This window comes from Homarus americanus, unplaced genomic scaffold (genome assembly GCF_018991925.1).
Source record: "Homarus americanus isolate GMGI-L3 unplaced genomic scaffold, GMGI_Hamer_2.0 scaffold55743, whole genome shotgun sequence".
In the NCBI taxonomy this organism is placed as follows: domain Eukaryota; kingdom Metazoa; phylum Arthropoda; class Malacostraca; order Decapoda; family Nephropidae; genus Homarus; species Homarus americanus.
Window position 1 is genome coordinate 621,293 of NW_024745117.1, and position 25,235 is coordinate 646,527.

At 42.4% G+C, this 25,235-nt stretch overlaps 1 protein-coding gene across 2 annotated transcripts in view; it reads right to left on the bottom strand.

Moving 5' to 3' along the window:
- LOC121878575 overlaps window positions 1-9,243 on the bottom strand; it is a 30,515-nt gene extending 21,272 nt beyond the window's left edge. Inside the window, exon 1 of one of the 2 annotated variants that reach the window (XM_042384913.1) lies at window positions 9,058-9,243. The gene's annotated coding sequence lies outside the window, so the exon portion shown is untranslated. Of the gene's footprint in view, window positions 1-8,725; window positions 8,995-9,057 lie in introns of those variants that run through there. The other variant, XM_042384914.1, reaches the window with a different exon arrangement.
- Between the last annotated feature and the right edge of the window lie 15,992 nt (window positions 9,244-25,235).

A 25,235-nucleotide genomic window follows, 5' to 3' on the forward strand; every position in this document is an offset into this window, starting at 1 on the left:
CTTAAATAATGTTTGTGTATGAACCTCCTTACTGTTTGTGTTTGATCAATACTGTTGGTGTAGCTACCATCATAGTACACACACACACACACACACACACACACATACACACACACACACATAATAAACACACTAAAGGCTTATTATAATAACACCGACGCCTGGCTGTGATGGTCCATTTGGTAAGACGCAGCCGCCAGGACAAGTCTTAAAAGAGAATACATTGTGTACACTTCAATCACCTAATAATCCACTGTAATAACATGAAGGATTATCGACTTACAGCACTTTGGCTACACCCCGCTGTTAGTAATTAATTTCAGTGTGTGTGTGTGTGTGTGTGTGTGTGTGTGTGTGTGTATGATGAGGATGATCCAAAAAGGTGTACACTTCGGAAAAAAAATCACTGGACACAGCATCTATTTGTGGTTTTTATGTGGTTTATATATATATATATATATATAATATATATAAAAATATATATATATATATATATATATATTATATATATATATATATATATATATATATATAATATATATAAAAATATACCGAGAAAAAAAACCTAAAACACTATGATAAATCTGATTCAACATGTACTACTCTCAGTCCCTGTTACCTCCATCACCTTCAATAGATTATCTAAAGAAATTATCAAAAGTCTCCGGGTAATTTTGAACCTTAATCTGGGTGATGATTGGGTACTACTCTCATGTTGAAATCTGTATTGTTTCTTAACTGTAACTACTTGGGGTTAAAAATTACTGTAATAACATTATATAAGGAAAAACATTTTATATACTGTATATACTGTTATGGTTAGGTTTATGTATAATATTTACGGTATAATATATAACCATTGATATAACACTCGATATGCCACATAGTTATATCGATGAACTGTATTACACTGATATAACACTGACATAACGCACGATATATCAGACCAGTTTATAACAGTCGACACATCATAGTGTTATAACACCTGCCACAGGACGCCGACCAAACATTCGATATACTACAGTTATATCCTAATATAACACAACACGAGGCAGCAGCTTATATAAAACGCCCTACAAATATAACACTCGTCATATATACCTGAATTAGAACAGTATACTCTATTAATATAACACGTGAACATACTACTCACGGAATTATACTATGGCAGAATAACGGTAATAACGGTTATTATACTCCATTATACTTTATTATATCGATATAACAGTGTAATATACTTAGAATGACTGACTAAACTGACACAAGGATGAAACATCTTTAGCTAACAAATGCATTCTTTATCCCCTCGAGTACTAACCGAGTTAAATCTCTTAAGTACGATGATTTAACCCCTGGAGTACGATCATTTAACCCTTTCAGTACAATGATTTAACCCCTTGAGTACAATGACTTAAACCTTAAGTACATCATTTTAACCCCTTCACTATGATGACATAACCCTTTGAGTACGATGTTAACTTACTCTATATAAACATTCAGGATATAAAATCTTTATATTATAGGCCGAGGCTAAAACATTGATAATCTCAAGCATTCACGATAAAGGACATTCTCCATATTATAAAAATCATTACCTATATAGTTTAAGCCAATATATATACACATAAATGATGTAAAACATTCTTGGTATAAAAGTTCATCATATAGTTGTACCAAATATATCGAATATTAACGATACCCGATATAACCTAACCAAAACATACACCATGATATACTCAAACTAATACACGAGACAGTATACTCGGACGCGACAAATCCCCTTTCAGATATATCACAGGATAGCGTAGCACAGTGGCGATATATGCTGCGATATATACAAGACTAGGGCATACGTATAAACTGTCGAATATATGTATATACTGCCGATGCGACAAACGCTGATGAGTCGGGCTGTTTGGAAACGGTTTAATGGAATCGTATTGCTTGGACTTGGCCGGCCATTTCCAAGATTATACCGGCACTTGTCACCCAGTGTTGGCCTACCTACCTACCTACCTCCCTCGCTACCTACCTACCTACCTCCCTCCCTCCTTGCCACCCAGCCTGTCTACCTGTAAGCCTGTGTGGGTCGTCACTATTGTATATTTGACGTTGTAAGGGCGGACAGGTGTTGTGAGTTGTAAAAGCAGGTGTTTTGAGTTGGAATAAACATGTACTCTGGTTCAAGGAGAGGCAATCTATATACAGAGGCCTCAGTTACGTCCACGCTCCATAGAGTTAGGTCACTGTGGTCACTGAAATGCAGCAGTGGTACGAGAACAGGCGATATACACCACACAGTATCAAGAACAGACGATATACATCACACAGTATCAAGAACAGACGATATACATCACACAGTATCAAGAACAGACGATATACACCACACAGTATCAAGAACAGACGATATACACCATACAGTATCAAGAACAGACGATATACATCACACAGTATCAAGAACAGACGATATACATCACACAGTATCAAGAACAGACGATATACACCACACAGTATCAAGAACAGACGATATACACCACACAGTATCAAGAACAGACGATATACATCACACAGTATCAAGAACAGACGATATACATCACACAGTATCAAGAACAGACGATATACATCACACAGTATCAAGAACAGACGATATACATCACACAGTATCAAGAACAGACGATATACACCACACAGTATCAAGAACAGACGATATACACCACACAGTATCAAGAACAGACGATATACACAGACGATATACATCACACAGTATCAAGAACAGACGATATACAATATATCAAGAACAGACGATATACACCACACAGTATCAAGAACAGACGATATACACCATACAGTATCAAGAACAGACGATATACATCACACAGTATCAAGAACAGGCGATATACACCATACAGTATCAAGAACAGGCGATATACACCACACAGTATCAAGAACAGGCGATATACACCATACAGTATCAAGAACAGACGATATACATCACACAGTATCAAGAACAGACGATATACACCACACAGTATCAAGAACAGACGATATACACACAGTATAAAGAACAGACGATATACAGTATCAAGAACAGAATATGCAACACAGATCATATACACCACACAGTATACGATCACAGGCAATATGCACACACAGTATCAGAACAGGCGATATACATCACACAGAGATATACACCAGTAACAGTATACACCACACAGTATCACAGACGATATACATCACACAGTATCAAGAACAGGCATATGCATCACACAGTATCAGAACAGACGATATACACCAGGCACACCACACAGTATCAAGAACAGACGATATACACCATACAGTATCAAGAACAGACGATATACACCACACAGTATCAAGAACAGACGATATACACCATACAGTATCAAGAACAGACGATATACACCATACAGTATCAAGAACAGGCGATATACACCATACAGTATCAAGAACAGACGATATACACCACACAGTATCAAGAACAGGCGATATACACCACACAGTATCAAGAACAGACGATATACACCACACAGTATCAAGAACAGGCGATATACACCACACAGTATCAAGAACAGACGATATACACCATACAGTATCAAGAACAGACGATATACACCACACAGTATCAAGAACAGACGATATACACCATACAGTATCAAGAACAGGCGATATACACCATACAGTATCAAGAACAGGCGATATACACCACACAGTATCAAGAACAGACGATATACAGTATCTTACACACTAACGATGCTAAGTATTGCAAACTTTAAACAATTCCAGTTTCTCGTTAAATTATAGTAATATATAACCCCAGACATCCAGGACATTCTATCAGCTCTGTCTCTCTCTCAAGAAATTTAGAGTTCACGAAGGACACACACACAGCCCCCTCCCCCTCCCCCCTCTCCGGCAACACTGTCATTCAATAGTGAACATAAAATATACACGAAGGCTCCGTGTTCGATGCACTAAGGCGCTAACACACACACGGGGGTCACATTACACTCATGAAATACTTTAAGCCGTGTTCGATGCACTAACACGGTAACACACACGGAGGTCGAGTTATACTCCTGGGGGTCGCATTACACTCATGAAATACTTAGGCCGTGTTCGATGTAGTGACACACGCTAGCGAATACACTCATAAAATACTCAGTGGTCTGTCTGTCTGTCTGTCTCTCTCTCTATCTCAACACGAAGAGGTGCTTTTTACCCCCTCGCGGAAATTGAAGACGAGTCGTGAACTACAGAACGGAATTGTCAGACGTCATGAAAACTGGGAAATTATGGGTCCTCACTTAACACGAGAGAGAGAGAGAGAGAGAGAGAGAGGTACATGGGGATAATGGTATGTATGAGAAGAAGGAACAAATAATAAAAAGGGGGAATAGGGCAAAATAGAATGAGAAGGAAGAATGATTGATCAGATAGGAGAGAAAAGTGTAAGAGATGGTCAAGTGAGGATGTAAGAGGAAAAAGAAGAACGAATGATAAAACAAGAGAGGCAGATAGAACAGGGGATTAGTATAGCAGGCAAAGTAAAACATTGATAAAACAGGATAAGCAAGTAAAGAGGGAAAGAAGGAAATAATTAGAAAAAAAACATATAGGGGTTGACGTCACGTGAGGGAAGAATAAAAAGGAAGAAGAGGGAAAGACTGATAAAAACGTGAATAGCAACAAGGAGAAGGTGGATGGTGTGCGTTAGCTATACAGGGGTAGTTGTTAGAGGAAGATGGTGAAGACAGTGGTAGTGACGACGAGTGAAGTGAGAAAATGATAAGAGAAAGGGAGGGAAGGAGAGAGGGAAGGAGAGAGGGAAGCAGGTAGGGAATGAGAGAGGGAAGCAGGTAGGGAAGGGAGTGGTGAGAAGCAGGGAGGAAGGGAGAGACTGCAAGAAGGTAAGATTGGTATGGAGGGGAGGAAGGAATGAAGGAAGGAAGGAAGGAGGGGAGGGAGGGAGGAGCGTGAGGACAACACCCAACCCTTCTGCTTTATATTTTTCCATCACCCTAAAACAAACTTCCGCAGCGACCCTCCTCCTCCTCTTCTTCCGCCTCGTTCTTCCTCTTCCTTTTCCGCCTCCTACTCTTCCTCCTAGTCCCCATCCCTTTTTTCTCTTTTCTATATCTGCATTGTCCATCCCTCCTCTTCTCCCACGCTTCACACTCCCCCCCTCACTTCCAACTCAACCAACCAACCAACCAACCAAACACACACACACACACACACACACACACACACACACACACACACACACACACACACACACACACACACACACACTAAAAAAATATCGGAAAGCTCATAACACGAAGATTAAATGAATAAAACACGACCCAACCAATGACACAAATTTGTTGAGACACGCGACTTAAAACTCCTCCATCCCTTTACCTTCCTCTTCTGTGGCCACACCTGAAGCAACCCGGGGGAGGGAGGGAGAGGAGTGGAGGAGAGAGAGAGGAGTGGAGGAGAGAGAGAGGGAAGGAGCGAGAGAATGGGCTGAAGGTGGGAGAGGGAAGGAGAGTGTAGTGAGAATGGGGTGGAGTGAGGGAGAGAAAAGGTGGAATGAAGGCGATGATGAGAGGGAGTGAAAGAAAGAAGGTGGAGTGAGTGGGAGAGGGAATGAGGGATAGCGTAGATTGAGTGAAGGAGAGAGGGTGGAGTAAATAAGGCAAAGAAGAGAGGCACAAGGTAGAATGAGGGAGATAGAAGAATGAGAAGATGAGTGAGGGGATGGTGGGAGAAGAAGGAAGGGGGTTGAAGAGAAAGGGTAAAAAATAAGAGGGATGTGAGGAAGGAAGGAAGAATGGATGAGGAACGAGTAGTAAAGAGGGGAAAAAGGAGGGCGGGGAAATGTGGAGGAGGGCGAGTAAGGGAGAGGAAGGGGTGAGATACAATGATAGAATTATAGAGGACAAGAAATAAGTGAGGGAATGAGAGGAAATGATGAGATTGTGGGAGGGGGAAATGGGAAGGAAGGAAGTAGGGTGGAGAGTGAGGGGTGAAGGGAGAGCGTGGACAGGAAAAGAAGGCGTGAGGGCAGGGACGGGAAGGAGGAGGGGGGAGGAAAAGAAGGGGAGAGTAAAAGCAAGGAGGGAAAGAGGAAAGAGAGGGGACTGAAGGTATTGAGGAGGAGAGGGGGAGGGGTAGAAAGAGGAGGAGGGAATGAAAGGGGAGAGTCAAGGGTAGGAGGAGGAGGAAAGAGGTAAGAAATGGGAATGGAAAGAAAGGGGAGGGAGGGGGGGGTGGAAGGTAGGCACTCGTGGAGGGTAGCAGAGGGCGGGGTGGGCGAGGCCGGAATGGTTTATGGGACAAAATTATGCAGTGTACAAGAATTGATGGCAGGGTCTAATTTCTGGCGGCTGAGTTATACAGGGAATAGTGGTATTGTCGTATACATGTTCGTTCCCCCCTCTTACCGTTTTTTTCCACTCATTCACGTTTGTTGCCGGAACACACACACACACACACACCACGACAAATATATACATAGAGACTAAAACACGCACCTTGAGAGACAGACAGACATAGACAGAATAATAACATGCACGCAAACCCTCAAACTCATGCACGTTCAACATACATACATACATACATACATACATACATACACACACACACACACACACACACACACACACACACACACACACTTAAATATAAATACCGTATATGTATATCGATTACTTATATTATTGCAGTGTTGTGTTGGAGGTGTTAAATTGGCACTCAGGGGATACAATACTATGGGTTATACATGGTCGACTCAACTCGCTCTATTATTTAACATTGTATGCCCAGGCTTCACGGTCTGTGTATACGTATATTATGGTGCACCAACGTGAGCTTGTAGTGCACCATGACGTTATTGAATGTCTATCTATATTTCTACCTACGTGTCTATATATATTTCTACCTACGTGTCTATCTATATTTCTACCTACGTGTCTATATATATTTCTACCTACGTGTCTATATATATTTCTACCTACGTGTCTATATATATTTCTGCCTACGTGTCTATCTATCTATATTTCTGCCTACGTGTCTATCTATCTATATTTCTACCTACGTGTCTATCTATCTATATTTCTGCCTACGTGTCTATCTGTCTATATTTCTACCTACGTGTCTATCTATCTATATTTCTGCCTACGTGTCTATCTGTCTATATTTCTGCCTACGTGTCTATCTGTCTATATTTCTACCTACGTGTCTATCTATCTATATTTCTGCCTACGTGTCTATCTGTCTATATTTCTGCCTACGTGTCTATCTATCTATATTTCTACCTACGTGTCTATCTATCTATATTTCTGCCTACGTGTCTATCTATCTATATTTCTACCTACGTGTCTATCTATCTATATTTCTACCTACGTGTCTATCTATATTTCTACCTACGTGTCTATCTATCTATATTTCTACCTACGTGTCTATCTATATATATTTCTACCTACGTGTCTATCTATATATATTTCTACCTACGTGTCTATCTATATATATTTCTACCTACGTGTCTATCTATATTTCTACCTTCGTGTTTATCTATATTTCTACCTACGTGTCTATCTATCTATATTTCTACCTTCGTGTTTATCTATATTTCTACCTACGTGTCTATCTATCTATATTTCTACCTACGTGTCTATCTATATTTCTACCTACGTGTCTATCTATATTTCTACCTACGTGTCTGTCTATATTTCTATCTACGTGTCTATCTATCTATATAGTGTCTATCTATCTATATTTCTACCTACGTGTCTATCTATATTTCTACCTACGTGTCTATCTATATTTCTACCTACGTGTCTGTCTATATTTCTACCTACGAGTCTATCTATATTTCTACCTACGTGCCTATCTATCTATATTTCTACCTACGTGCCTATCTATCTATATTTCTACCTACGTGTCTATCTATAGTTCTACCTACGTGCCTATCTATCTATATTTCTACCTACGTGCCTATCTATATTTCCATATGTTCAACTATATATCAGTATCTATAGATTAATATATCTACCTATATTTTTATCCGTGCCAATAATATTCTGCCCATCTATGTATATTTTATCTAGATACCTAAATTTATATATATATACCAATATTTATTTCTACCTATATCTGTACTTATCGACCAATGCCTCTCTCTCTCTCTCTGCCTTGGGAGAACCAGCAGATAGACCAGGGAAGAGTTTTCTTGAAGGCGGTCGGTCACCAAGCATTCATGGGGATTAAAGGCTATTTCTTGCAAGCATTAATCTTATTCGTTAAGCGGACCCCTGAAAGCACCCACCCGGGCCTACTGTAATTCTGTGTTAATGCTCCTTAAGGAAATTGTAAGCGAACTGCAAAGACCAAGAAACTCCCTCACCATTGATGTTTTTATTTATTTTAAATATTTATGGAGCGTCAGTCAGTACTGTATACGCACACTGTCATGTACATTGTATAACTGTACTGTGTATGTACTTTGTACATTCACTGTCTATGTACATTGTATACCTGTAATGTGTATGTACATTGTATACCTGTATTTTCTAGTATATACATGATGAATCAATGTGAACTTGTGTGACGATTCTTACTTAACTTCTATCTGTCTGTCTACCTATCTATTTAATGGTTTTCCGAGAGGTGTCGACTTACCATTAGCCAATAAAATATATACAAAACTCATACAATATACCATCAGAATCCAGCCATAACGACGATGGCTGCGCTTGGCTGCATTACAGTATAGTGTTGCAGCCACACACTGTGCAGGACGAGGTGGTCACGGAGGCCCCAGTGTTGACATCATCAGTTCTTGTGGACATCTTGTGACATGAACCAACACATTTTCTAAAATAGCCATGAAAACTGATGCTGTATTCTTGATAAAATTACCTATTACCGCTTTTAAACTTTAGCAGGGTAGCCAAATCCGGGACTTATTATTTTTCTTCCAGTTGTCAAAAAATTTACTTATTGAGTTTTCACAATTATGGAAAATAATGTACATTAAATATATACACTGACCTGATAAATCGTTGATTATAAAGCGTGTCACTCCAACGTATTTATAACAAAGGAATATCGTATCTGTGTTTAGTTCTCATCTCAGTTAAAAATCGTCAAAAGGTATTCCCAATCCGACGCATAAACTTCCCAAGATTAACGAGAAACACACCCTCACTCTTCAACACACAGATGCGAACTGACACGAGACATCCAAACTCTACGAATAGTCCCCCGTGTCTGCTTGGGATGTGCTGCCGGCGCTAGGAAAACTTGTTGTACCGCGGCGGTCATCAGAGTTTCCAATTCATTCATAAAGTTTACCAAATAACACAGCTCCCATTATCTATTACTTTAAACATAATAATACTGAGTTAATTACAGTAACAAGTAATAAACGGTCATTACTAATTTTTTCCATTATCTAAACAGCCTTAAGTATTGTTATTACAGATGATTATAGAAGATACGTTTTTGAATGTTGAAAATAGCGGGAGTCAGTAAATGTTTTTCTGTAGGTGGTGTTGAAGTAAATGAGTCGATTAATAAGATATACCGGCTCTTCTTACTCCAGGCATGTTAATAGTAAACATACACTAGGTTGTATCAGCTACATGCTCACATACGCACACACTGTGACCTACACCCCCACTTATTGACCCTCACAATTATTCCACGTCGACGCCCTTCCGTAGTTCTGCCCACTCCCATATGTCACATTCCTTGCACTAGCTCATATATCCTCACTCACTGAGCACGCCCATGCCCGCACACAGCTAATTCGCCTACGCCCATACAGAGCCATCACGCCTACACCCACACACGACCTCCACGCCCACACAGAACTAACTCATCTACGCCCATACACGCACTCTGCACGCCCATTTTACCACAGAGCTAACTTTCTTACGCCCACACAGACCCGGCAAGCACACGCCCATACTCATATAAAACCAGCTCACCCACGCCCACACCCCCACAGAGTTAATACGCCCATACTTGCCTCTGCATAGTGATAACATACCCACGCCAACACTCACATTACGTTGTCACGCCCTAACCCTTTCACAGAGCTAATATATATACAGTATATATCTGTTGTGAACCTCTGAATGATGATTCAGTGGTTCAGTTTAGTATGTGTTGGTTCAGTGGTTCAGTTCAGTATGTGTGATAATTCAATGGTTCAGTTCAGTATTTGTGTTGATTCTGTGTGTGTGTGTGTGTGTGTGTGTGTGTGTTGATCCTCGGTTAATAAGAGTCACATTACACAATACCCAAAACTCACCTTAACAAACACACGTTGAGAACTTATAATTAAATAAGTTCTGATGACACTTGCAGTTAAACATATATTAATCTTTTGAACGAGGAAAGTTAGAACAGTATTCATTAATATAATTTAGCTGCAATAACACACACACACACACATACACACATACACACACACGGGACGTTATGTGTTAATTACTGTCATTGCGAGGTGCAGGTAACACAGGTAAATGTGATGGCCTTGGAGTAAATGCTTTTATGTTTTCTATTCAAGTGAACTGTGATGAAAATTGGTCTTTACAAACCAGAAACCGAAAAAAAGTAACTTCTGTGTCTTGACTCCCGCCTGAGAGAGAGAGAGAGAGAGAGAGAGAGAGAGAGAGAGAGAGAGAGAGAGAGAGAGAGTGAGTGTGTGTGTGTGTTTTGTAACTAAAACTTCCTTCCTTCCGTTTAAACTATCATAATAAACTACTTTACTCACATCATAATTCCTCTACTTGAACCTAAACGATGTATAACATGTTGATGTCCTGATGTATTACTGTACCTTAATAACAAACAACTAAAGATCTAGAACCGTAATCACGATAACGAAAATAAATTTACATTTTTTGTTAGATAATATGACACAACGGCCGAAGGATTTTGACAACCCTACCGAGACAACAGGAGTCGCAGTGTTCATTTTGGAAACTATCGGACCAATCCGTAAAGACACTTTTTTTATTGTGTTTACACTCAGAATCCATCAACGATTAAGAGGGATTGAGATATAGTGAAGCATCTGAAGGTGTCAATAAAGCTAATCCCCCCTCCTTTTCCCCCCTTCCCTCTAATGCCGTTAGCCTTCCCTCTCCCCGTTTCCCTTTCCCACTCCCCCATCCCCTTTCCTCCTCCTCTTTTCCTTGTCCCCTTCCTCTTTCCTCCTGTCCTCCCCCTTCCCTTTCCCCTTCCCCCTGGCCTTCCCTTTCCCCCTCCTCTATTCATTCCGGAACCTTTAAATCTCTTGAGTACGATGACTACTTTCCTTAGTACAGTGTCATTCTACTCAAGGTAATGGATCCTCGTATTTGAAGGGTTCAGTCATCGCACTCAAGAGGTTAAGGTACGATAATTAATGAGTTAATTCGCTTTACTCGAGGGGTTGACATCGTACTCATTGAATTGACATTGTAAAGAACGGCTTGGCATCGTACTCGACGGGCTTACATTGTACTCAAGGGGTTGATATAGTACTCAAAATATTGACATCGTATTCAAGAGGTTGACATCCTATAGTACTCGGGGGTTGAAATCGTACTAAAAAAATATGGTTTATGGGGAATGGGATTAGTCCCTGTTTTAAAATCACAAAATAGGGAAAAAATCACGAGAGAAACATTGGCGAATTTTTATTTTTATTTTTATTTTAACGATAATTAAGCCCGGGTAATATTGCCGGCAGCCGTGTGCGTTTTTCCACACTTGACTTCGTTCATAAATTTGCAAATCTCCGAATCACGAGTTGTATGTAAATGTATTTCAGTATCGCAAATTTTATATCGGATGATTCTTTTTTTTTGCTTGTCTGTGTGTCTGCCTGTGTGTCTGCCTGTGTGTCTGTCTGTGTGTCTGTCTGTCTGGTATACACAGATAATACGGTATGTCACAATTTTCGTTTGTCTCTCCCTTTGAAGATAATGTTTTAAGTTATAACTTAAACCATGGTCCTCAAAGGGTTATAATTTAAACCATCGTCCTCAGAGGGTTATAATTTAAACCATCGTCCTCAGAGGGTTATAATTTAAACCATCGACCTCAAAGGCTTATAACTTAAACCCTCGTCCTCAGAGGTCTATAACTTAAACCACCGTCCTCAAAGGTTTAAAAAAAATCGATTCGCTACCAATTGAAGGTAAATATCTTGTAGTTTAAAAAGATAATTAAGCCTTCTTAATTCTTTACGCTTGACGCCACAAAAAAATTAATACCTGGAGTAGGACGCTGCTTACCTACCTGGCTGTGAGAGTCGTGTGAGAGATAAATGAGTAATGAGTTAGGTTAGGTTAGGTTAGGTTAAGTTAAGAGGAATAAAATAATGAATCTTCTCTCATGAAACTATTAAATGAGAATCAATAAATTAAATTAGAATATGAAAAAATAATTACGCTAGAAATTAAAACACAACTTCTTGACATACATACATACATACATACATACATACATACATACATACATACATAAACAAATACGTATATAAATAGATATATGAATATGTATGTAATAAATGTATAAACGTGGGTTACTCGTCGTAAGCATGGCTGGGTTGTGTGAATGTGTGTTGATTAATGCTGGGTATTAGCGCCACACTAAGAATTTTCACTCGTCGGAGAGACACATTGACGGCTAAATCACGTGTTTGTGGAGGTGGCTGAAGAGAGCTTGATGAGGCGGTGGGGAGGTGGGGAAGCAGTGGAGGAGATGGGGAAGCGGTGGGGGGAGAGGGGGAAACAGTGGGGGAGTGGGAAGGCGGTGAGGAGATGGGAAGCAGTGGAGGAGCTAGGAGGCTGTGGCTGGAGATGGGGGAAGCAGTGGGGAGATGGGGAAGCAGTGGGGGAGCTGGGGAAGCGGTGGGGGAGATGGGGAAGCGTGGGGGAGATGGGAGGCTGTGGCTGGAGATGGGGAAGCAGTGGGGGAGATGGGGAAGCAGTGGAGGAAGGAGGCTGTGGGTGGAGATGGGGAAGCAGTGGGGAGATGGGGCAATGGAGGAGATGGGGAGGCTGTGGGTGGAGATGGGGAAGCGGTGGGTAGAGTTGGGGAAACGGTGGGGAGATGGGGAAGCAGTGGGGAGATGGGGAGGCTGGGCTGGGTTGGGAAGCAGTGGGGAGATGGGAAGCAGTGGAGGAGCTGGGGAGGCTGTGGGTGGAAGGGAAGCAGTGGGGGAGATGGGGAAGCAGTGGGGGAGATGGAGAAGCTGGGAGAAACAGTGGGGGAGATGGGAAACAGTGGGGAGATGGAGGCTGTGGGTGGAGATGGGGAAGCAGTGGGTAAAGTTGGAAACGGTGGGGAGATGGGGAAGCAGTGGGGGAGGGGAAGCAGTGGGTAGAGTTGGGGAAGCAGTGGGGGAGATGGAGAAGCAATGGGAGATGGGGGAAACAGTGGGGAGATGGAAACAGTGGGGAGATGGGGAGGCTGTGGGTGGAGGTGGGGGAGATGGGGAGGCTGTGGGTGGAGGAGATGGGGAGGAGGTGGGTGTGGTGGGGAGGGCTGTGGGTGGAGATGGGGAGGTATGTGGGGGTGGGTGGGGAGGCTGCGGGTGGAGGTCGGGAGGCGGTGGGTGAGGAGGCGGTGGGTGGAGGAAGTGGGGGTGTACGTGGGTGGAAGAGGAAGTGGAGAGGCCTTGAGTGATGTGGGCGGATGTGGTGTGTGTGTGTGTGTGTGTGTGTGTGTGTGTGTGTGTGTCTGTCCTGGGTAGATGCGGGTGGTGATCTCATAAAGTTCACGATGGTGGCGGGAATACAATCATCCTCTTGAGTCGGCCCTGATAATATTCATATTCATGTACTCAATGTGATTCTGGAACACGTCTGATTTCCTTCTCCTTCCTACTGTACCTGGAGACGTAACTTGTGACTTAAGGAGCACGTCTGAGTATATTCTCCTTCCTGCTGCTCCTGGAGACGTAACTGGCTACTTAAGGAACACGTCTGAGTACCTTCTGCTTCCTACTGTTCCTGGTGACGTAACTGACGACTTAAGGAACACGTCTGAGTACCTTCTGCTGTTCCTGGAGACGTAACTGACGACTTCAGACTAATAACAGGGAAGATATATCGTCATATTTATCAACAGTTGTCTCATGGATGCTAAGCTAGGTTAGGTCAGGTCAGGTCAGGTTAGGTCAGGTCAGGTCAGGTCAGGTCAGGTCAGGCCAGGTCAGGTATAGGTTAGGTTAGGTTAGGTTAGGTTAGGTTAGGTTAGGTTAGGTGTTGAAGAATATCGTATTTGTTGACACTCATTGATTCATTACGACAACAATAAGATGTTATAGTATTGGTTGTTTTGTTCATTTGTTTTCGATGGTTATTTGTTGTTTCAGTTGTGTTGATAATATACGTAGAAATTGGCTGAGTTTCTTCTCTTTTTCAGTGCAAGATTGTTTATTTTTTCACTGAACGTCTTAGAATGTGTTGACCTTAAGACGCATTGACTTCTTCACTGTGACAATATCCTGGAATACGTCGACTTTTTCAGTGCATAAATACTGTATAATAAGAGAAAGTAGTTCGAGCTCATCTCCGGAGAAATCTTAGCCGAGTGAGACGTCTTGGATAATGGTGAGAACAATTCGACTATCGCAATTATCACTCTTGGCATCTGTATTGTTGCTGCAAAAAATTCTAATTGCTAGTTGGCAGACACGTGGCTGTGTAAGAATTGTCCATTATCATAATGAGAATCTTCCCGCGGCTCCTCGTAAACCTCCTGCCTACATCTGCCACTGCTTGGCCAACACGAAGTAATTTCATCTCTCTCTCTCGCACACACACACACGCACACGCGCGCGCGCGCGCGCGCGCGTGTGTGTGTGTGTGTGTGTGTGTGTGTGTGTGTTTATACAATACTTTTTGACTACTCCATAACGTGCATGGGAAATAGTGTAGTAGCAGGATCAATATTTTATGTAGATTATAATTATACAGTCAAGTGCACGTGTGATGGTAAGTTAGAGTTACAGTGGTTGTGGTAACAGTGCCAAGTGTATACCGGTATGTAGGGTTGAGATACAAGTACGGTAAGCTAAGACAAGACAGTGCCACAAAGGTTGTGCTTTAAGCTTAGAAGTAAGTAAAAAATTGAATCTTTACAAAACACAAACTTCACATCTTGGTTTCATTAAGGCGGTGCTTGTCAACAGGAGGTCTGAGATGAACCTCGCCCACGTCTTGTCAGGCCATCTGCAACTTTTGTGTTAGTGTGAGGGCATGTCCTTCCCAGGCGTCTCCCCTGTCACGACAAGGACACCCGGGAACTGTGTGGGGTCACAAACACTGCCACGGTGTTACTTGTTCTTACTCCACGTGTTGGGCTACTTAATATTCTCACTTAGTATCATTGTATACGAGTGCGTGTTGTAACCATGAAGCTTGACCTCTTACTGTTAGTACCTGTACTTGTGTGTAAACGACATGTTATTCTCGTGATATACGCGTCATATATGAGCTTGTATTACTGCCAGTGAGGCTATGTGACCACGGCAGGTGTGGGTCAGTAGCAGGCATCCAGCACAGCCTCCCTCCTGGAAGCTGACGGGTTTGTTGACGACACCCAGGTAGAATTCCTCAAATTCTGCTCCAGAATTAACCAAGGTTGGTATAGGGGTTGATTCACTCACCGGAATTATCTCCAGACATTTCACGACTGTTGTTGAGAAGTGTGAACCATAATCGACACTCGGTGATTTGTTCTCAACTTTTGTGTTCAACCATTCTACTACCGTGACGACCAAAGTTTGGTAAAGTTGGGGGTGTTACGGTGTGCCATTAGCGGTGTCGCAGGAAATATGGTCAGTGGCAACCCGTGAGCCTTGGTTGTACGGCTGGCAGGCAGGTGGACACACTGCGGGCTTCTCCAGCGACGGTGGCTCACAGGCGCAACCCGGGCCCTGTCCGCAGCGCCTCCTGGCTCGCTCATGTGTGTTTGTTGTGTGACTAAGTCTGTCAGTCTGTCTGTCTCTCTCTCACCTCTCCTATCTTATAATCTATGAATTTTTTATTGTCTTTTATTCCTGCACACTCTTTTCACTTCTTAACCCTCCCACTCATCTTTTCTTTAAATCACACCACATCTTCCTCTCATTTTTTCCACCATTTTCCTCTTCCTCATACTCTTCTCCCTTTTCCTCCTCCCTTCGTTCTCATTTCCTCGTTTCTCCTTGTTTTCCTTTCATTCCTCCTCCTCTTTCTTTGCCCCATCCTCCTCAGCCTCGTTCTCTTCTTCCCCCCCCCATGTTCTCATTTCCTCTATTCTCCTCCTTGTTTTCCTCTCATTTCTCCTCCTCTTTCTTTCCCCCAGCCTCCTCAGCCCCGTCCTCTTCCTCCTCCTCCTCCTCACGTAAATAACCCCCACTCTCTGCATAAAACCATTATCCCACAAGTTCCCAATACACCTATCTCAGCCGCCACAAAAGTCTCCCAGACACACACGTTTACTGCACGAGTGACGCCACAGATTCACCTGCGTGTATCTGAACACCTGGGTGAATTTTCGAATTACCTGAAGAATAGTCCCCCCTCATCCCGCTTTTTTCACTTTAAGATTAATCACCCCAACCCAACCCAGGCCCCTAAGTAACGTTGGGGTGTTTAATTATGAGGTGAAATATGCTGGGGTGCCTAAATTACAGGTGATCCGAATTTTTTTTTTTTTTACTTTTAACCTTATCACCATAACTGTTTGTATATGTGAGCTAAATTAAAGTTAAGTTTTTTGGTAATTAACTATTCCAGTCTTGCTCAAATCACCATCTTCATGAAACTCTCAGCACATGGGAGTTGCTGTACGTGGAGTCTGAAGGTAAATTGGCTCTTTTTTTCTTTTTTTTTTCATTTTATTGGGCACCCCCCTACATCCTTGTGTAAGGTGAAGCGCAGAAGCGTTTACAGCGCCCAACAGGGAAGCATGCTAAGTTCATGCTTGCCTTATGTCCGATGAGTTAAGGGCGTAGAAGCCTGAAGAGTCGAGGGCGTAGAAGCCTGAAGAGTCAATGGTTTATGTCTAAGCAAGTTATTGGAAGTTCCAACAACTTGTCCCTGAATACGAATTCGCAACTTTCGACTTACAGCAGGTACCTACTTTGCTGCTAGGTGAACAGGAACGAAGGGGATTAGGAAGAGTGTCCAAACAACTTCCGCCGGCCCGGGGATCGAACCCGTGACATCTTGCTTGCGAGGCAAGAACGGTACCGTTCTACCACCAGCTCCCCCTCCTTGTAACAATGAACAAGTAAGATTGGCAGGGAGTGAACACACTGGTTAACTACGATGGTTAATAATATTTACAATGGATTTACAATGGTTGGGATTGGGCTGTTATAGTGTGTGTGTGTGTGTCCTGGTGTAGGGGATGTGGAGAAGGCAGAGGTGTGGTGGCGTCTCTTGGTGTCCTTTGGAGAAGGTGTAGTGGGGTCGGGGAGATGAGTCGGGCGGGGGGGAATGGAAGTGGTCTCCAAATATCATATGGAGAAGTGGCCGTGTGAGAGGGGGCGTCTCCAAGTGGCGTGTGGAGAAGTGCGTGGGTGGAAGAGACACTTGGTTTAGGGGAAAATGTGCTCAAGAAGGCGTTGGTAAGTGAGAGGTTGTGTGCAAGAGGGCGTGGGAGGCATGAACGGGCGTGTAGAGAGATGTCCCGGCCCAGTAAGACGTAGAGAGTGCTCCTGGGCTTTTAAGAATGTGTGTAGGAATTGATATGGCGGACGTTAGCGAGGCTGATGCTTTTATCTGTGAGGGGCGTGTGATGTGAGGGGCGTGTGATGTGAGGGGCGTGGGATGTGAGGGGCGTGTGATGTGAGGGGCGTATGAGGTGGGTGGATGTGATGGGGGGTGGGGTGGGCGTGTGAGGGCGAGGGGGGGCGTGGGGTGTGAGGGGCGTGGATGTGTGGGCGTGGGATGTGGGGCGTTGGATGTGGGGGCGGGATGTGAGGGACGTGTGATGTGAGGGGCGTGTGATGTGAGGGGCGTGGATTGTGAGGGGCGTGAGATGTGAGGGGCGTGGGATGTGAGGGGCGTGGGTTGTGAGGGGCGTGAGATGTGAGGGGCGTGGGATGTGCAGGATGTTTGGAAATGTCTGGGACCGTGAAGGCTTGGGAATATGAAGGCGTATGAATATGAAGGCGTGGGAATATGAAGGCGTGGGAATATGAAGACGTGGGAATATGAAGGAGTGGGAGCATGAAGGCGTGTGAACATGAAGGCGTGGGAACATAAAGGCGTAGTCCTTTAAAGGTTTGAGAATAAGAAGATGTGTGAAGGATTGTTTTTAGGTAGGCGTGGGTACAAGAAGGCGTGGGAACTTGGAAGTGTGTGGAGGAGGAGGAGGTAGCAGTGGGCAGGGATGCGTGGAGAAGGATGTGCGTGTCATAGTCTTCCGGTGGCGTGGTGGACCCTCCTCCTCCTCCTCCTCTTCTAATTTAAAGCCAGTAAACAAGTGCAAAAAGACACTAGTCAATCCATTGTTTACCATAATGAGATGTATCAAGTATAACATGTATATGGAGCAAGTAACAAGATCACTAAGGTTAGGGTATAAGTACCCCTGGCAGTATGTTCCTCAAGCAGATGTGAACAAAACTAAATGTAAAGTGTGCGGCGAGACATATTGCCACACACTCCAACACTACGTGATAAAAACTACTACTGTGATAAAACAGAACCTTTTAGGGATAGATCCAACCACATTGTGTATACAATGGCACAGCACTTTATCTCTAATGACAAGATAGTTGATATACTAAGGCTGCATCCACACTTCGCATCTAGTACCGAATCAAAATTTTGTGTACCAACTTAAGCAAACAGTGTACTGGAAACACTCTGTAACATTCATTGCCAGAATATCAAAATCACTGGGGTCTGATAAAAACCCTTTGTGGCCTCTACTCTGTAATCCTTTTTTGTGCTACCGCTCACAGGATGAATATGGGGGTGCACAATAAACTAACTACTGCCTGCGGGAAAATAAAAAAATTCAAATTTAATTCCTGCTCCTCCTCCTCCTCCTCCTCCTCCTCCTCCTCATCATCATCATCATCATCATCATTATTATCATCATCATCATCATCATCATCATCAAGCCCTACCTTCTTTCTCCTTCCCATTCCACTCCCCCCTTCTCTTTCTCCTTTTCGTCTCCTCCCTCTTCCCTCCCTTTTCTTCCTCCTCCTCCTCCTCTCGGTCCGCGTCACACTCGTGAACAAGATCTCGTAGAAAACGGGAGAAGGGGGTGAAAAAAACATTAATCGCGTCATGTTTAAGTCTGTTCGGTCTGGTCCCTTGATGAAGGTCTTCCTGTTGTCCGGAGTGTACCAACAAAAGTGTGTCAACTGGCGAGGGTCTTTCTGTTGCCTGGAGTGTCTAAACAGAAGAGTATCAACAGGCGAGGGTCTTTCTGTTGCCTGGAGTGTCGAAACAGAAGAGTATCAACAGGCGAGGGTCTTTCTGTTGCCTGCAGTGTCTAAGTAGAAGTGTGTCAACTGACGAAGGTCATTCTGTTGCTGAATTAACAGGCGAAGTCATTCCTGTTGCCATATCCTCACGTGTTAAGCTCAACAAATAATAAGAAAAGACTGCACGAATTACACCGGTTTGTTGAAGGTCACTTTTAATTAGCCAATGTCGACTAATTAAACCCATAAACAACCAATTGTCAACCTTGTTTATACAGCATCTGAGAGAAAGACGAACTCATTAGCCTGATGAACGGAAAAAAAAAACTGCCACTAATATTGCCGTGTTTAAATGAGTCATGAGCTAAGGGAGACGAGGATAATGGCCATGCAGGAAAGACCGAAAGACGTGATGTATAACCTACCATTAAGTGTTTATCATGCGTGTGGTCATGGAACTGGGGGTAATGTAGTCAACTTTTGGGGGAGATGATGACATGAGGTGGGGTTATGCTGTGTGTGTGTGTGTGTTGGGGGGGTGGGGGGATCGTGTTAGCTGCGTCACTGTGAAACCTAAACGAGACGTCAGCTAATAATTCAGACAATGCGGTGTCCTCATAACATCATTCTACCTCTCGTGTACTTTTTGTATTCCTCTCGGCAGCAAAACATCAAACAACACAGATGATAAAACCCAGAACTACAGTGTTGTATTGTTGTTACATGTATTGAATAAACACAGTGGCGTGATAAGTGTGGGAACACATCAAAAGAAACTAAGTGTTCTCTACTCACGAAAGTAGGTGGTTTTTAAGAAAGTGATCTTGGTTTTGATTGGTTCATCACGTTTGGCAGCTGATTAGTAAAGGTGTGGGTGATTTAAGATAAAGAATTAAAGTTTACTATACCAGCCATCACGGGTAATGTCAGCGTTAAATAAGTCGGATTCCTCTCAAATTGAAGGCGCTTGGAGAACTGTGTGTGTGTGTGTGTGTGTGTGTGGAGACGGAAGCCACCCTCGTTCACTGTATTTTCAAAGACTTTTATTGCTTTGGGTTTCTCTGTGACGGTGCTGATAAAACTTCAGCTATCACCAGTGTGTGTGTGTGTGTGTGTGTGTGTGTGTGTGTGTGTGTGTGTGTGTGTGTGTGTGTCTGTCTGTCTGTCTGTCTGTCGTAAATAGTATAATGTGTTCCGACAAACTCGCCGAAACAATCGTTAAGCAGGAAACAGTAATGCGTCACAACAACACGTCGACCAGAACCCTCTTGTTGAGCCTTAATTTTTGATGGCTTCACCTACCTGCTAAAATCAACCAGGTAAGGAGCTTAATTAACACATAATCTGCTTGCCCCACATCCGCCTGGTCATTGATGCTCAATTAGTGACAGAGAGAACGAAGACGGGAACGGGGTCACATGATGATTAAACAACCTAATCTAACCGAACCTAACCTAACCTAACCTAACCTAACCTAACCTAACCTAACCTAACCTAACCTAACCTAATCTAACCTAACCAAACCTAACCTAACCTAACCTAATCAAATCAAATCTAACGTAACCTAACTTAGAGTGTTTATCCATAAGGTGAATTGAGTTAGGATGTCTAATCTTCAGGTGATGAGAGGGAGGTAATATTTCCACTGGATTATCTGCCAGGTTGTTGTGGATCTGGGAAGCGAGGCACACACACTGAACATAAGTAATAATAACAACAAAAGTTAGTGCACGCTGACCCTCCCAAAAGTTGAACATTGAACAGAAAGTTTAAGGGTATGTTTCGTGATGTTTAGGAGTTGATGAATTTTTGTGTTCGTGAGGGTGTTGGTAAGAGGATTTTGAGGACAGCTATAGAAGAATGCAGTTTGAAGCAGCAGTGTCTGTAATGTGTGTAAAGGATGTCATCTTTATTTATAATGTTTGGCAAGGAGCGTATTAAATCTCTCTCTCTCTCTCTCTCTCTCTCTCTCTCTCTCTCTCTGTTTTGGACCGGTGTATTTCGGTGTTGTTGAAGTCTGTTGGTGCTGTGTATTACTTAAATTATTTACTGTGGGGTTTTACTGTGGTACATTTGACTCTATATTACAGCAAACAAGACACAAAACAACACAGCATTACAATAAAGCTCTACAACACAGCATCACAACACAGAATCACAACACATCATAACCAAACTCTACAACACAGCATCACAACACAGCTCTACAACACAGCATTACAACATAGCATCACAACACAGCTCGACAACACAGTTGTTACACCCCACCGACAACACAGCAGTAAAACAAACACATACCCATTACAGCAATATAGTATTATAAACAGCAACACAACGTACAGAGATCCAACTGTAGCAACACAACACAGCTCTCTGCGACAACACGCCATCACAGACACCACTGCGGCAACACAGCAGGGGATGGTGGCGGCAACACAGCAACTCGCCACAGCAGGCAGCATTAACCAGCAGGCCAGCAGTAATAACCCTGACGGTCACTGCTTAATGTGAAGTAATTCACTTAACGAGGCCTTACACGGACGGCTCTTCTATCCGGACTCCTTATAACGAACTCCTATTATTCGGATGTTTCCAGTGTGGCGAGAGTGGCATCATGTCCGTATAAATGGAGTTGGTTCGTTGTGTTGGTCGTCGTAGCGGGTGTTCGTTGTAGCGGGTGCGTGTCGAAGGTAGTTGTCAGTTCGTTATGTCAGTGTGTTGGGTTTATGTTAGACCGTTGCTGACTGGTATCGCTGCGTGTTTTTTTTAGTTAATGTTTCATTCTTTGTGTGTGTGTGTGTGTGTGTGTGTGTGTGTGTGTGTGTGTGTGTGCGCGTAAAGTTACATGCATTCATATACATACATACATAATCAGAAAGGTCACCTAAGATAGCCCTTGGAGAGCCAGGTCAGTTACTATAGCCGTTACCGTAATAATCTATGCCTCCCAAAATAAACACATTACCTATCGTTTACACGTATTTATGGTTTAATTGTCTAATTTCTCAATAACTTTAGGTCAATATCAGCCAAAGTTGATGTAAACATTGAGTGTCTCTGTCCCTATACTCTAGCGTGTTTTGGGTACAATTTGTTTTACATTTTCGAGTTTGTACCGTAATGCACGTCAGTACATCATGAGATTCTTAACAAACTTCCCATACCATTGAGGCTTGAACCGTCGATCTTCTTGAGGGAGAGAGGGGGGCGTTACCACATAGCCACTGAGTAGTTAATCATTTCACTGTTGAAATCACAGAATATTGTGGTTCAGACTAAGACTCCCTTGAGCACCTCAACCGCAAAGATGCCACAGGGTTAAAAAAGATTATCCCCGCACACTGAGGCAGGAGGCAACATGTATCCTCTTAATATACAGCTACATGTCTGTTTGGGGGGAGACAGCAGGGGAACACTGCACCCCCTTAAAAATGGAGAGCTATTTTTAGACTAATTGTGGATGTAGTTAGGTGCATAATTTTCCTGACATCCTCTGGTAGAACAGTGGGGTAGAATTACTGATTATATAAGGGAATGTATTAAGGTTTTTTTTTTTCGGGAAATTTTCTATATTTGTCCACCAGATATAATTGTGGGTAAGCTATTGTTGTAGACAGGTTGTGGACATAGTATAACCCCCCTTCCCATCCTCACATTACTTTTGAAATATTGGACAGTTTCGCTCTGGAGACACAAGTACGAAGTCAGGTTTTTTTTATATATATAATGTTCAAGAATGCAGGCGTTAGGTAACCGAGGAATGGATGTTAAGTAATAAGCCATATTATCCATTGGTGGGTTTTGGACATTACTTAAAATTTGTCAGTGGGGAATACTTGTATGAAGATAATGATAAAATTTAGAATTTTCAGAATTTTGGGGGATGAAAGTTATTGGTCGCCGAAACATGCTGGAGGGAATAATGTAATTTACTTCTTAAAGATTTATTTTTATCATGGCGGAATTCTAAAAAAAATACCAGCGTTGATTTAGGTTTAGCTGGCTTTATATAAGCTTATAACTAACACTGGTTTCTTTTTTTTACAGGCTCCAACTTCAGTATAAGGTAAGTACATATGTTGTCAGTTAACAGACTCAAAATATAATTCTAATTAAGTGCAGTTTTTAAATATTCATATCTAAATTTATAAATACTGTAATTCCAGGGACTGCAAATCCACTATTACAATATTCAGTGTTAATTTTAATAAAAAAAATAGAGATTAATAAACATCCGGGTATTTCTGAGCCTTGTTTTGTCTGGGAGCATATTTATTTATTTATTTATTTATTTATTTATTGCATGCATCTTACTAACACTACTGCCCGTTCAGTGCTGGAGACCTCAAGGTGGTAACGTCAGGTACTGAGATAAATCAAGGCTTGTAAAAGTGGTCGAGTTAATGTTAGCTTACAATGTCCAGGTTTAATCAAGAGTATGTATGGAGGTAGTGTAGTGATTGTTTTTCCAGATGGAGGTAAGGTTCATGTGTTTTAGTACAATACAAATGCAATTTTTTTTCAGGTAGAGATGAAAGTACATACATGTATTTTTTTCTGTTCACCACATATGCGAAGTTTATTTTAGATGAAGTTAAAGGGCATGTGTTTTTCATTGTGGAAACGTCTTTTTTCTGTTTAAGTTAAATGCGAAGTTTATTTCACATAAAGGGAAGATTCATGTATTTATTTCAGTGCAATACATGCAAACTTCTATTCAAATGACGATAATGTATCCGTGTATTTGTTTGTTCAATGCTCCGTACAGTATGATGATTCTACGTCGCTATTTATTCTTCTTTTTTTTTTACTAACTCTATTCTAAAAAATATTTTAAATGATTACTAATTTTTGGGGGGTTGTAATTATGTACTGAAAGAGTTAAAGAACTTAAAAGTTACTGGTTGGTGATACTCGTATACGCTGTCTAGTGTCGGCGCCGTTAGTCTCCTTCAAAAGGTCTAGCCCTAACATTATCGGCTGGGTTGATTCTTTTAAGAGGTCGGTAGTCCGTCTCTGTCTCAGTGGGTTAGAGCTCACTCACTGGTAAGGGAGGAGTGTGTTGTTTATATTTTATTGGTATTTTTTTCACCCCTCTAAATATGATACCAATGCCCTGAATACCGTGAGTTAATCTACCTTAAATCATCGTCTTCAGGGAGGTTAAGTCATCGTAGTGAAGGTGGTTAAGGACTCAGTGTTCAGTGTGTGTCAGGCTTAACTCATCATTCACCCTAAATCTCTTCTCATTGTTTCAGCTCGAGAGAGTTAACTTTCCTACGTTTCTCCTAGGAGGGGGGGGGGACTACTTTCATCATAACAGTGTTGTCTGCTAACTATGGGAGCATCAGTGGATCACCTTGTGTCTTCAAGATTCTGTCTCGAACCTTTTCTTTTTCTCCGCCTCTTTCTGGTCCTCTTTTCCTTCTCCTATTCCACTCCTCCAACCTTTTCCCACCCCACCTCCTTTCCTCTTCTCCTCCTCCACCTCCCTTTCCTCTTTCCCCTCTCCTTCCGCTCTTGCCCCCTATGCTCCTTTACTCTCCTCCTCCTCTCTTCCTGTTCTTACTCCTCTACTCTCCTCCTTTTCCTCCTCCTCCTCTCATTCCACTCTAACCCCCTCTTTCCCCTCCTCTCCCCATCACCACTGCTTGATCCTAGCACACAGTCAGCAAGTCTACAGGATTTACGTATTAATCCCATTTAGAATGTTAACTAAGTAATCTGTTTAATCGGTTGCGGCTCAAATCCTTTTTCCTATTTTTTTAGGACATTTTTAATAAAA